Source organism: Oratosquilla oratoria, chromosome 32 (genome assembly GCF_046742065.1).
Source record: "Oratosquilla oratoria isolate Oo_2021 chromosome 32, ASM4674206v1, whole genome shotgun sequence".
Lineage (NCBI taxonomy): Eukaryota > Metazoa > Arthropoda > Malacostraca > Stomatopoda > Squillidae > Oratosquilla > Oratosquilla oratoria.
This window is the reverse complement of record NC_134808.1, coordinates 41,201,270-41,213,392: the sequence shown is the minus strand read 5'-3', so window position 1 is coordinate 41,213,392 and position 12,123 is coordinate 41,201,270.

The following is a 12,123-nucleotide window of genomic DNA, read 5'->3' as shown; positions in this document are numbered from 1 at the left end:
ACACCTTGCCTGTTCCTTTCCTAGTGTATAATCTTGTTATTTTTAAACCTCTTTGTAATACAACTTTTTCTGTATTCCCCTGAAGATGTGAATTACACGAAAGCGCTTGGGATATACTGTTTTCTTCCGATTTCCTTAGTGGTTACCAGCAAAACATACATATATATATATATATATATATATGTATATATATATATATATATATATTATATACACTATTGCGGGCTTCTACCACTGGACTGTGAGTTATCAAACCTGTAAAAAATATTTTTGTTTTTTTGCTATTTGATATTTTTCTAAAGGAATTATTATTATTTTTTTAATAGAAACAAAGCGTTATTGTTAAAATGGCGTTAATACAACAATGGTGAAAGATATATTTGCATACTTATGATATATCACTGATTTATCTTAAAGAACTTACCAGAAAGGGATGGATGGATGGATTAATAGAATAACCGATAGCAGAGGAATTGATCCAGATAGATGGATAGAGATAGCACAACATTGTGAAAGGTGGAGGGAGTTATTAATTGGTCAGATTCTAAACGTGGTTCAAGACTGAACGTAGTGAGGGGTCAGTGAGTGAGTAATACAGTATATTATGACTCAGGTATGAGTATTGACAACATTCCGTAATTGAAACGCATAACACAACGAAGAGGAAGAAACGAAGATGGATATAAGACAGAAAGAAAAGGTCAAACAAGAGAAATCTTGACAGAAAGAGTAAAGTAGGAAGAGATGAAAGATGAGAAGAAAAACGTAAAAATGAAAAAGAGGGTTAAGTTGGAAGTAAAGTGAAATTTGATTAAGAAGAGGTGAGCGAAGGGAGGAAAATGATGAAAAGTTCAGAGAAAAAAAAAAAGGCACAGAGCCGGAAGATCAGCCAAGAAAGTGAGAAGGGGAAGGAAGTTAGGGAAGGAATGGGTAAGGAGGATAAGAAGAATGGGGAGAAGGAGAAGGAGAAGAAGGAAAATAGGAAGAAGAGAAGGAGAAGAAGAAGAAGAAGGAAAAGAAGAAGAAGAAGAAGAAAAAGAAGGAGAAGAAAGAAAAGAAGGAGAAGAAGGAGAAAAGAATAAGAAGTAGGAGAAGGAGAAGAAGGAAAAGAAGAAGAAGAGAAGGAGAAGAAGAAGGAGAAGGATGAGAAGAAAGAGAAGAAGTAGAAGGAGAAGAAGTAGAAGAAGAAGAAGGAGAAGAAGTAGAAGGAGAAGAAGGAGAAGAAAAAGAGGAGGAGAAGTAAGAGGGGAAAAGAGAATAGGAAGGGAACATGGGAAGGGGAAGGAGTAAGGAAAGAGAAAAGAGAGAGAGAAAAGAGCCGGGAAATGGGCAGAGAGAGGAGAGATGGGGAAGAGAAGATGAGAAAAAAATAAGGCAGAGGAAGGGGAAGGGGAAGGAGAAGTAGGACAACAGGAAAGAAAAGAGCAAGGAGAAATGAAAAGAGGGAAGGGAAAGGAAAAGATAAAAAAGAAGGAAAAAGAGGAAAAGAAGAGTTAAGGAAATGGTTGAGGAATAAAAAAAAGGAAAAGAAAAAGAATGGAGAGAGCAAAAATTTAGAGAGAAAAGGAGAGGCGGTGGGAAAAGGGGAGGGGAAAGAAACGAGAATGGAAGGGGAAGGGGGAGGAACGTCAAGAAGGGTCAAATACTCGTAGGTGTAAGAATGGAAGGAAAATTGGGTGGTCAAATGGAAGTTGAAAGGGGAATGGAAGTAATTTGGAAGGGAAATGGAACAAGAATTGTAAGTGGAAGAGAAATGGGAATGGGAAAGGAGAGGGGGACGGGAAATGGTTTTCAGAACAGCGAAGAGAAAAAAAAAAAAAAGAAGTCAAGAATACTCGAGGTCAACTGATCGTAAGGGGAAAAGATGGACGAAAAGATCTATACCCATTCACCCGTTTTACTGTAGTGATACATTTTATAGATGTCATCCTGGATAATATCACTCGATTTTATTCAGCAAAGGGTCTAGACTTGGGTAAAACGGAGTCTAGATTGAGGCTCCTTTTAGTCTAAAATATGTTCCTTTTAGCTGAATAAAATCGTCCATAATCAGCCAGAATAAATATTAAAAAAGACGTCACTGTATTTCGATGGTTTAAAATTATAAGAATATAGGAGGAGAGGAGATGAATACATGAGTAATTACATGGGTAAAGGGACACATAGGTATTCATTAAACATGTTTATAGGACTCCCTATAATTCACAGTATATACCAAGCCTTCGTGCCTTGGACTAGCAATATGTGTATTCTCAAAGGAATACACTTTTGTTCCAGTCCACAGCAACTTTTTGTCATGTGTTGCTGTTGGGTACAGCCTTAATGACGTACTGCAGGCTCTGTCTATTCCCCAGAGAATCGTACAGCCTTTGTACGTCACTACAGTGGAGTAATTGGACTTGGTAAGATTGTCTCAATGATAAATGAATGTAAAGATTATTTGGGAGAGAAGGTTGTGTGTGTGTGTGTGTGTGTGTGTGTGTGTGTGTGTGTGTGTGTGTGTGTGTGTGTGTGTGTGTGTGTGTGTGTGTGTGTGTGTGTGTGTGTGTGTATGGGTGTGAGGGGCATACACCAGAAGGCACGTAGCTGCGGCCGAAGACGTCACCTAAGTCCTGTACGATTGGACTGATGGGGCAGGTAACAGTCACTATTGGGAATCGGAGAGGCGTGCGGTATTCGAACTCACAATAAAGCGAATTCGAGACCAACAGGCTTTCTATCACGCCTGTAGTGTATTGATATGAAAACAGTGAAATCAACTAGACTATAATTACTTGGTGCTAACAATGTTATAAGGCACTGATGTAATGCACCTCACATATTTCACAATTCAGAAATGATTGACGATTGATTGATGATTGACTAACTGATTGATTGATTTCACTAATACATAATCGGGAAAGTGACTGTCATGGTTTCTTATGTCTTTCAGTGATTTAATTCAAGATGGGGATAATATACTTCTTACGAACAGCTACATAAAAACACAGAAAGATTTGACGTCTTATTGTTAGGTCTCGTATTACCGTTCCAGGTCATTTCTCGCCTCCCACATTTGGAAGAATTCCAGGACTGTGACCAACTCGCCTCGGTGACAAACTACTCAGGTCAAAATAAAAGAAAATAATTCCAGTCTTCAAGAAATTTTGGGCAAGATGAATTTTTGTGCTTATGTACTGAAGGGTCTTGATTGAATGAAGAATTTTTTTCGTTTTCTCTCTGGAACGGCATTGTATTGCGCAGAGTCTTCCTGCTAAATCAAAAGGACTCGAGGTGTCCCGAATTATCCAAAAGGTGAAAGTGTTTCGAATTATTAAAAATACTCTATAGTTTAGGATCCGCGTGTTTGGTGACCATCTTTGACACTATCTCTTTCGCTACGAATAATTATTCTTTAAATATTTTCTTGGTACCAACTGATGATAACTTTTATCTTGGGAAGCTTCAAGATAACAAAGGGAATAAGTCATTATTGATCAGCTCCTTCAGCATATGATCTAATTCGGCCCACAGACCTCCATTGATTCAAATTTATTATAACAAAGGATTACAAAGGCGGAGCGAGCCGACAGGAGACCTTTTGGTCCATAACTATGGTCGGATACGGAAAATATGTAATGAATAAATTTAGGAAAAATAAATAGAAATTATGATAATATAAATAGTAAAGCAAATAAATGCATTGGTATGGTCAAATAATAAACAAACAGATAAATAGTAAATAATGGTAAATTGACAAATAACTAATGATAAATAAAAATCAAGCAAATAATAAACAAACAAACAAGACAAAGCCTAGGAGTACCTTCAATTTTATAGATCCAAATACAATACACTGAAAATGCATTAAACTGAAGTAAGATATTCGACAAAATTAAGCCAAACTCCCTCCGCCTTTCCTTCTTCTTCGGATTCTAGCCTCGCTCAGGGATCATTTAGCAGAACGTGAGGGAGAGGACATAGCCTCCCCCCCCTCCCCCAAAAGAAAATGGCGAATTGTGGTCTTCCTTTTGCTGTCGGGGTTCCAAGGTCGTTCCTTCAAAGTCACGGAAAGGGAAATCATTCCTGGAAGCAATTCCATGGACGCAGGCCGTTGAGATACGTGAAGAGTGGGAGGAAGTCAGTTAGGGAGGGTAAGTGTGAAGAGAAAGAGAAAGTTCCGCACACACTCACGCACACACGCACGTACACACACACACACACACACACACACACACACACACACACACACACACACACACACACACACACACACACACACACAGTACACATTTATATACATGACTACCTACCTACAAACTTCTAGATACTATATACAAAAACCTATTTCGCCCATATAAGGGAGCTCTGAGCTCTCATCCGAGAGTTTTATAACTCGATCACGAGTCCAACACGTGATCGAAGACCATGGTGAATCACACACACACACACACACACACACACACACACACACACACACACACACACACACACACACACACACACACACACACACACACACACACACACACAGTACACATTTACATATCTACATAACTACATACCTACATACATCTATATACTATATACAAAAAGCTATTTCCCCCATATAAGGGAGGTAGCTAAGTCAAAGGCACGCACCTACTCCCACCCATTCCACTCCCCTCCACCACCCTTTCCTCCCCTCTCATCTTAGCTCCTCGTGGATGACGGGTCATCCCTGTATCCCGCCAACTGCCTTGGGTCAGAAGCAATGTAGCAAGATACAGTACATCCACAGCAAGGCCGCTTCACTTAATCGGCGACCCCCCACCCCTCTCTCTCCATCCCCTCATACAGAAATAGAGATGATGGGAAGAAATCCCTCCGGGCTGCGTCAAAATATAATTTACACATAAGAACCCCCTACTCCCACATCTCCCGCCCCTCCCTTCCTTGCATATTAGTATCGTTTATACACAGCCACTCTCCACTTCTCCCTATCTTCTGCCTTCTTTCTTCCTTGCTCAATAGACATAAGTACACACACACACACACACACACACACACACACACACACACACACACACACACACACACACATATATATATATATATATATATATATATGTAATATGTGTGTGCGTGTGTGTGTGTGTGTGTGTGCATTTCTTTTTTCTTTTGTGCAGTGGATAGCATTTCTGCCTCTTACGCTGGAGGTCCGACATCGCGTCTCAATCATGTGGTCCACCAGCAGTAGTTGGAGGAAACAATTGGAGAGGAATGATCCAAGTGAACCCCGAAGAAGGCTTCAGGAGCCAACTCCTCAGGTTTCCCGTCTGTATGCTCCGCCAATGCGACCTGTGCTCCAATGACCGGGTCGGGATCTCTGCGTCAATTTCCTTTATGTAGACATTTTGGTGAACATAAGACAGTGACGGTACCACAAGACTTCGAGACCACTTAAGGAGAGGTGCCCAAATAATGGGTTTTTTAGGAAAATAAAGAATATATTTATGAAATCAAACGGATGTTTTGTTTCATGATGCAGTGGACAGAGTCTGGAGAATGAAAGCGACGATTGGGGAGCGCAAACTACTTTTGTACCTGGTGTCAATCGTCACGCGAATAGATTATAATTAATCTGTTGATTGGGCAGAAAGTCCTAATGAAGGAAGTTTTACAAAGAATGTAAATGATAAATCTTCTCCAACAGAGCGGCAGTACTCGTAAACCATCAGGGTACTCTAGATCACTTTTGGTAACTGTTTGGGCCGGAACCTGTGTATTTATAGCAACAAGAAGATACAAATTCCCAGAACTAGATAGACCATATTCAGAGAAAACAAACATATTTCTTGTGGCCGAAAAGCGCGGCCTTCGATGGCCTCGATGACTTATAGTTGAGTCTATGGTCCCTCGATGGACAATGAAAGAGGCTTTTCAATTGGTCTAAAGGGGAATCCTGATGGAGATCGAAATCTCCGAACTAGAGGATTTACCTCTTGGTCATCCATAGGTTCTCCTGAGACAAGTGGAGTTGCCTCTAAAGGGAGATTCTAGTCATTCAGATATGTCATTTTGTGTGAATTTTTCACAAATTTGTAGGAGAAATTTGCTCATGATATGGGCATATTAAGATTTATATGGTGTATTGAGTTTATTTGTGTATATAATAATTCCTTCTTTTTGTGGAAAAAATGTGGAAATCCAGGTTTCCTTGTGGGAATTTTTTCACAAATTTGTAGGAGAAATTTGCTCATATGGTATGGATATATAAAGATTTATATGGTGTATTGAGTTTATTTGTGTATGTAATAATTCCTTCTTTTTGTGGAAAAAATGTGGAAATCCAGGTTTCCTTGTGGGAATTTTTTCACAAATTTTTAGGAGAAATTTGCTCATATGGTATGGGCATATGAAGATTTATATGGTGTATTGAGTTTATTTGTGTATGTAATAATTCCTTCTTTTTGTGGAAAAATGTGGAAATCCAGATTTCCTTGTGGGAGTTTTGTGGAAAAATGTCACTCATTTGTGGGAACTTTCATAGATCACAATGGCAACACTGCATCGTTCTCACAGTTCTTTCCCAAAGTGATGTTGCCGATCTGTTGACTTTCGAAGTATGGCAGAGTCTTCAAGTACAAGTGATTCATTATGGACGCTGCTGGTTTCAGGGAAAATTCTTCGCGACTATTTATATTCGAAATATTTTGGAGTTGGTACTACAAGTCCGCTTTCTTCTGTAAGAGTGATATTACTTTCAGACAGTTCTTGCTGTACGGAGTTCCCGGGAATTGCAACCTGAGAGTTTTTTATGTTGTGCGAAGGCTTTGAAGCCCGGAAACATTATACAAACTCAAGGTAATTTTCCCCCGAGAGAAACCTTTGAGAAGACGTTCGTCAAAGGAATCTCGACCTTCGGTTCGGGTCGCCATAAGGACGATTTTTGCTTGCATATGGAAGCTTGACCGAGTTGTTTCGTTTAGTATGTTCACCTTTCAGGTCAAAACGATTGTTGATTGAGTATTTGGACCAATGCGTTCTGTTGAGTAGTTTCATGTAGGAAACTACTTTCTAATTATTCGCCGGTTATAACAGAATTTCTTTAAGAAATAATCTATTCATAAACTGGCCGCAGTGAAGAGTTGATTATAATATGTAATTCATAAGCCCCTCTAAAGTTACCGCGAATGAAGTTTATCGAGTTTTTATAAAGAGTATATAAAATTTTATAAATCATATTACTTTTCACGAAAGATTGTATGTATATATATATGGATGTGCATATATGTATGATTGCTTGTATATGTGTATGTATTATTGTGTTTATATGTGTATGTATGGTTGCATGTATATGTGTATGAATGATTGTATGTGTGTGTATGTATGACTGTATGTATGCATGTGAGTTCATGTATGTGCGTGTGCATGAGTGAATGAATACACATAATCTTGTATGTGACTTTTTTTTTTTTCTTAAGGAAAGTCAAATTTCCTTCCGAAGGTTTGAAATATAGCGCTTACTTTACCCTTGCTCTTGCTGCTCATAAAACATAAAAAACACATTTTTTGCAAACGCGCTTTCTTGGGAATTAACTACTTTCAGCAGAGTCAACTTCGGAGAGGAGGGGCGCTACAAAGGACATCCCCTGGTGACCTTGGTAACCTTGTTCCTTCCCACAAAGTGGAACAAGTCTTGGCCTTAATCCAAGTAGGCCAAAGTCGTTAGCATAGATTAGAATAAAAAAAAAAAAAATTATATGAAAAGACTTACATATAACACACGTATTACCTTGAAGGGCAGTATGAAGAAATAAAGATAATATATATATAACAAAATTCTACTATTGTGCATACATATACAATGGCTATTTCCCCCTTTCAAGGAAGGTAGTCAAAAAATAAATGCATAAAATCCACATCCCACACATTCCATCTCCACATACTCCACTCCCATCCACCCCCCTCCCTCCCTGTTATCTTGGCTCCTCCTGGAAGACGGGTCATCCCTGCATCTCGCCCACTGCTCTGGGTCAGAAGCAGTGCAGCAAGACACAGCACATCCACAGCAAGGCCGCTTCATTTAATCGGCGATCCCCCCCCTCTCCGTCCCCTCATGCAGAAAAAGAGAAGACGGGGAGAAATCCTTTCGGGCTGCGTCAATTGTAAACTAATGTTTATGGAGACTGCATGATTTTGGGGGTGTCTATTACTTATAGAGCCAATATCAAGTTGCTGTCGTTCTAGCCTCCTATTGTCAGCATATTAGGTCAAAAGTGACGCTTTCGATCACAGTCAACCCTTTAAATTCCGATGACAAGATGTCTTGTCATTTGGTCAAATAAAACAAAAAATCATAAAACACCAAAATGTTTGATCAAACACCAGAAAAATATGACGTCAATCCTCGCGTGGTCAAGCCGCATCAGATGATATTCGGATGTACGGGCCGGCGCGAGGCCTACCATATCCGGTTTTTCGTATCTACACCACAAGCGGCTGACATGAGTTGAATGGGTTAAGTGCCTCCTGGCGTAGGTTCATTACCTTCTTCATTTCGAGGAAGTCCTATGCAGACTTCTATTTCACTCCTTGTATGATTTGTTTCAGATTCATTTCTAGACATTGTCTAGTCTAGAAAAGATAATTTCGTTAGAAATCACAACCTAACGGGCCTAGTATTATCTAATTGTGAAAAAATAATGATAAGAAATCATGATAAATGAAAGGTACAAAGGAAACAAGAATGTGACATTGTCTATGAATAATTGAAAATATAATTCGCCAGAATATAAAGGAACCATGTAAATTTCAATTTATTAATATGTTGCAGGACATAAACATGATACAAAAAATGTGCTATTAGCTTTTCGAACATGTAATTATAAAAAAATATATATGATACTCGTAGGTATCAAATTTCATATCAAGGAATATGTACTTTACTATCACTTAGCAGAAAGAAATTGAAAAAAATAATGATATCAAAGAATATATATGATACTCATAAGTATCCAGATTGACTGTGATACAATAATTTTGCAGAAAAAGATAATACTACAAAAAATAATCCTATTTAGTGACGCTAGTAACCTAAATGACTGATACTCAAATGTATCCGAATTCATTCTAAGAAACAAAAAATCTTACTATAACTTTGCAGAAAGAAAAAGAAGATAAAAACAAAACCTCATCCCGTCTTGTGACGCCAGTAACCCAAAAAGACTCAGTCAGAGCATCTTTTGTAGCCTTGAAGACGCCTCCTCTGGAGTCTTCGAGTCCTGAGACCAACTGAAGAGCCTCAGGGGTTCTTGAAGACTTTGTACAAGTGGACCCCTCGAGGAGCACCACACAGAAGCTGATGACGTTGTGTTTTTGGACGAACACGATGACCCTACGGCTCTCTCAGACCAGAATTGGATGCGAGTTGAGCTCCACCGAGATGTGGAGGATGTGCTCGAGAATTAAAGAAAGATGGTGCGAAGAACTTTTGAATCCCAGGGTTCTCTGTGCCCGAAAAAAAGAGGTACTGAACCTTCATGGGCTTCCAAACAATGAAACGAAAAATTATTTATTTTTTGTAAGCCAAGCATACAAGACCCCAGCGCATCTCCCAAAGACATACACTTATCAAAAACCCTTTCTTACTTATAAGGGGAAAGGCCAAGTCAGACTGACCACTTACTTCATACACAAGCCCCCTTGATTGCCACTCACAGGTCATCCCCTGGTTCTCGCCACATTACTCAGGTCAAAGGCAATGCAGGAAGGGATAGTTCTCCCACGGCAAAACTTATAGACACAAGTATTTAATTTGTTTTTGATAAATAATAAATAAATGCATAAGTAAATAAATTGATACATAAATGAATTAACAGATAAGTGAATAAATAATTATCTACAAAGGAAACTTTAAAAGGAATAACTGAAAATAATCACATATGTTATTCTTAAAGTATAAGTTATTGCTGATTGCAAATGAATTAAACAATGACTACGAAAATAAAGACGCAGAACATATCATATAGTTGACAACAGTTGACAATGATGATAACGATAACAACGATAATAGCAAAATCAGTGATAATAATAATCATAATAATAACTAGTAACTAAAGCATAGAATTAAGAAAGCATAAATATGAATCCTTCATCCAATAACTAAGCTGTTCAAAAGAAATGTAATAGACATATCACAAGTCACGAAAATACTTGTAATATTCATGATATTTTGTACAGATTCAGACAAAAACATTCTTCATTACTAAAGTTTTGTCTGGCCAGTCATATTCGTTCCTCGTTTTCTGAACTTATCGCAAACTGAATCTCATTTCCTTCACCTGCGGCTAGATGTCCGGGTATGAGGTCTGTCCTGGACATTCCCGGCCACTCAGAGCTCAAGTAAGATTTACAACAACAACCAGTTCTTACGTTCTACACAGAGCTCAAGTTTACCGTGTTTTCTTTAAACTTGCTTTGCACGGAGAAGGATTAAGTAGCAATTAAACCAATTGTGTGGGTCCTTGTCTTATTTCGAGTTCTTAAATCAGTTATTAGTATACAGTACATATGACAGACAGTCTCGATAAGGAAACGTACGCAAGTGATGCTAGATCTGCTCTTACTCAATGAAGATCCACTTTCCTTTTTTATCATCACTCAGTAATTCACACCTACGCAGAAACATGAAATAGATATCAAGGAAGTAATATCCTTAGGTCGGGAGTCCAAACCATCGGATTAGAAAAAAAAAAAAAAAAAAAAAAAATGTTTTTAATCAGAAAAAATAAATCAAATTATGTTCAAGTGATCAATAGGGAAATGGGATGGTAATCGATGAGCTGTCTCCTAGGAACAGAAGACGATGAAAAGAGGAAAACGATGAAGTAATGCGAGAAACAAAAAAGATCAAACAGTTTAACAAATGGTCAAGATCTTTATAACAGAAGCATTGCAGATTCCAAGGTTAAAAGCTGCTTAAGGAAGTTTGAGTAATTATCAGATGTAATTAACTTTCAAAAAGGAATCACAGACTTATAAGTCATTCTTCTGTCTATGAATAATTCAATTCAATTATACATGCTGTCTCTCTGACTCTCTGTCTCTCTCTCTCTCTCTCTGTCTCTCTCTCTCTCTCACACACACACACATACACACACACACACACACACACACACACACACACACACACACACACACACACACTTCAGCGAATGGACGGCGTGGATGACGTTCTGAAGAAAACTGAAGTCTGTGGATCCCAACGCAAAGAGAAGTGCCTAGTGTTTTTGCAGGGTGGGGGGGAAATTGCTCGTGGAGTAGTGGGAACGTAGGGAAAGAGGAAAAGGGGAGGGATTACTGAGGGAAATGGAAGGAAATGAGGAGGGAGTAGACTTTGCCCAGCCAGACAAGCGAAAGGTAAACAAAAGACTGAGTGAGGATCAAATGTCTAATAAAAATGTAAAGATTAGAAGTATAGAGAGGAGCAATACAGAAGAAAGTGACGAGAATATGTTCCAGGGATTTAAAGAGGGTGGGGGGGACACAACCCCCCCCCCCAGACTGATAAGACTAGAGGAGAGAGTTGATAAGGTGATCGAGGACTTGGAACGTAAGTTAGGTAATGTAGACTCCATTTTCCAGAGAATTGAAAGGTTGGAACAACTAGAGAAGGCTAACAGAAACTTAACTGAAGAAATAGAGGACCTAAAAAGACAGTTAGGAAATGTAAAGGAGGAGAATGAGAAATTGAAGAAGAATAGTAATGAAAATAGAGAGAAAATAGCTACAGAAGCTAAAAATTGGAGAATAACTCAAGAAGGGAATAAGGTTTCATTCACTGACATAGTCAAACAGCAATTGAAAGAACATAATGAAGACTCAGTTATTAAAGTGATGAGACAGAAGGAGAATATAGTAAGAGAATTAGCTGACAAAAAGAAATGTATAATTATATTAGGAATGGAAGAGAAACATAACCCAGATAGAACCGCAAGAATCAAGGAGGAAAATGAAAGAGTAAGCAGTTTATTAAAATTAGTCCAGGAAGATGAACCAGAAATTATAAAGGAAATTGAGGAAAAATTCAGACTCGGAAAATATAGTACAGATAAGACCAGACCAATTAAGATTAAATTCAGGTCACAAACAACGGCAGAG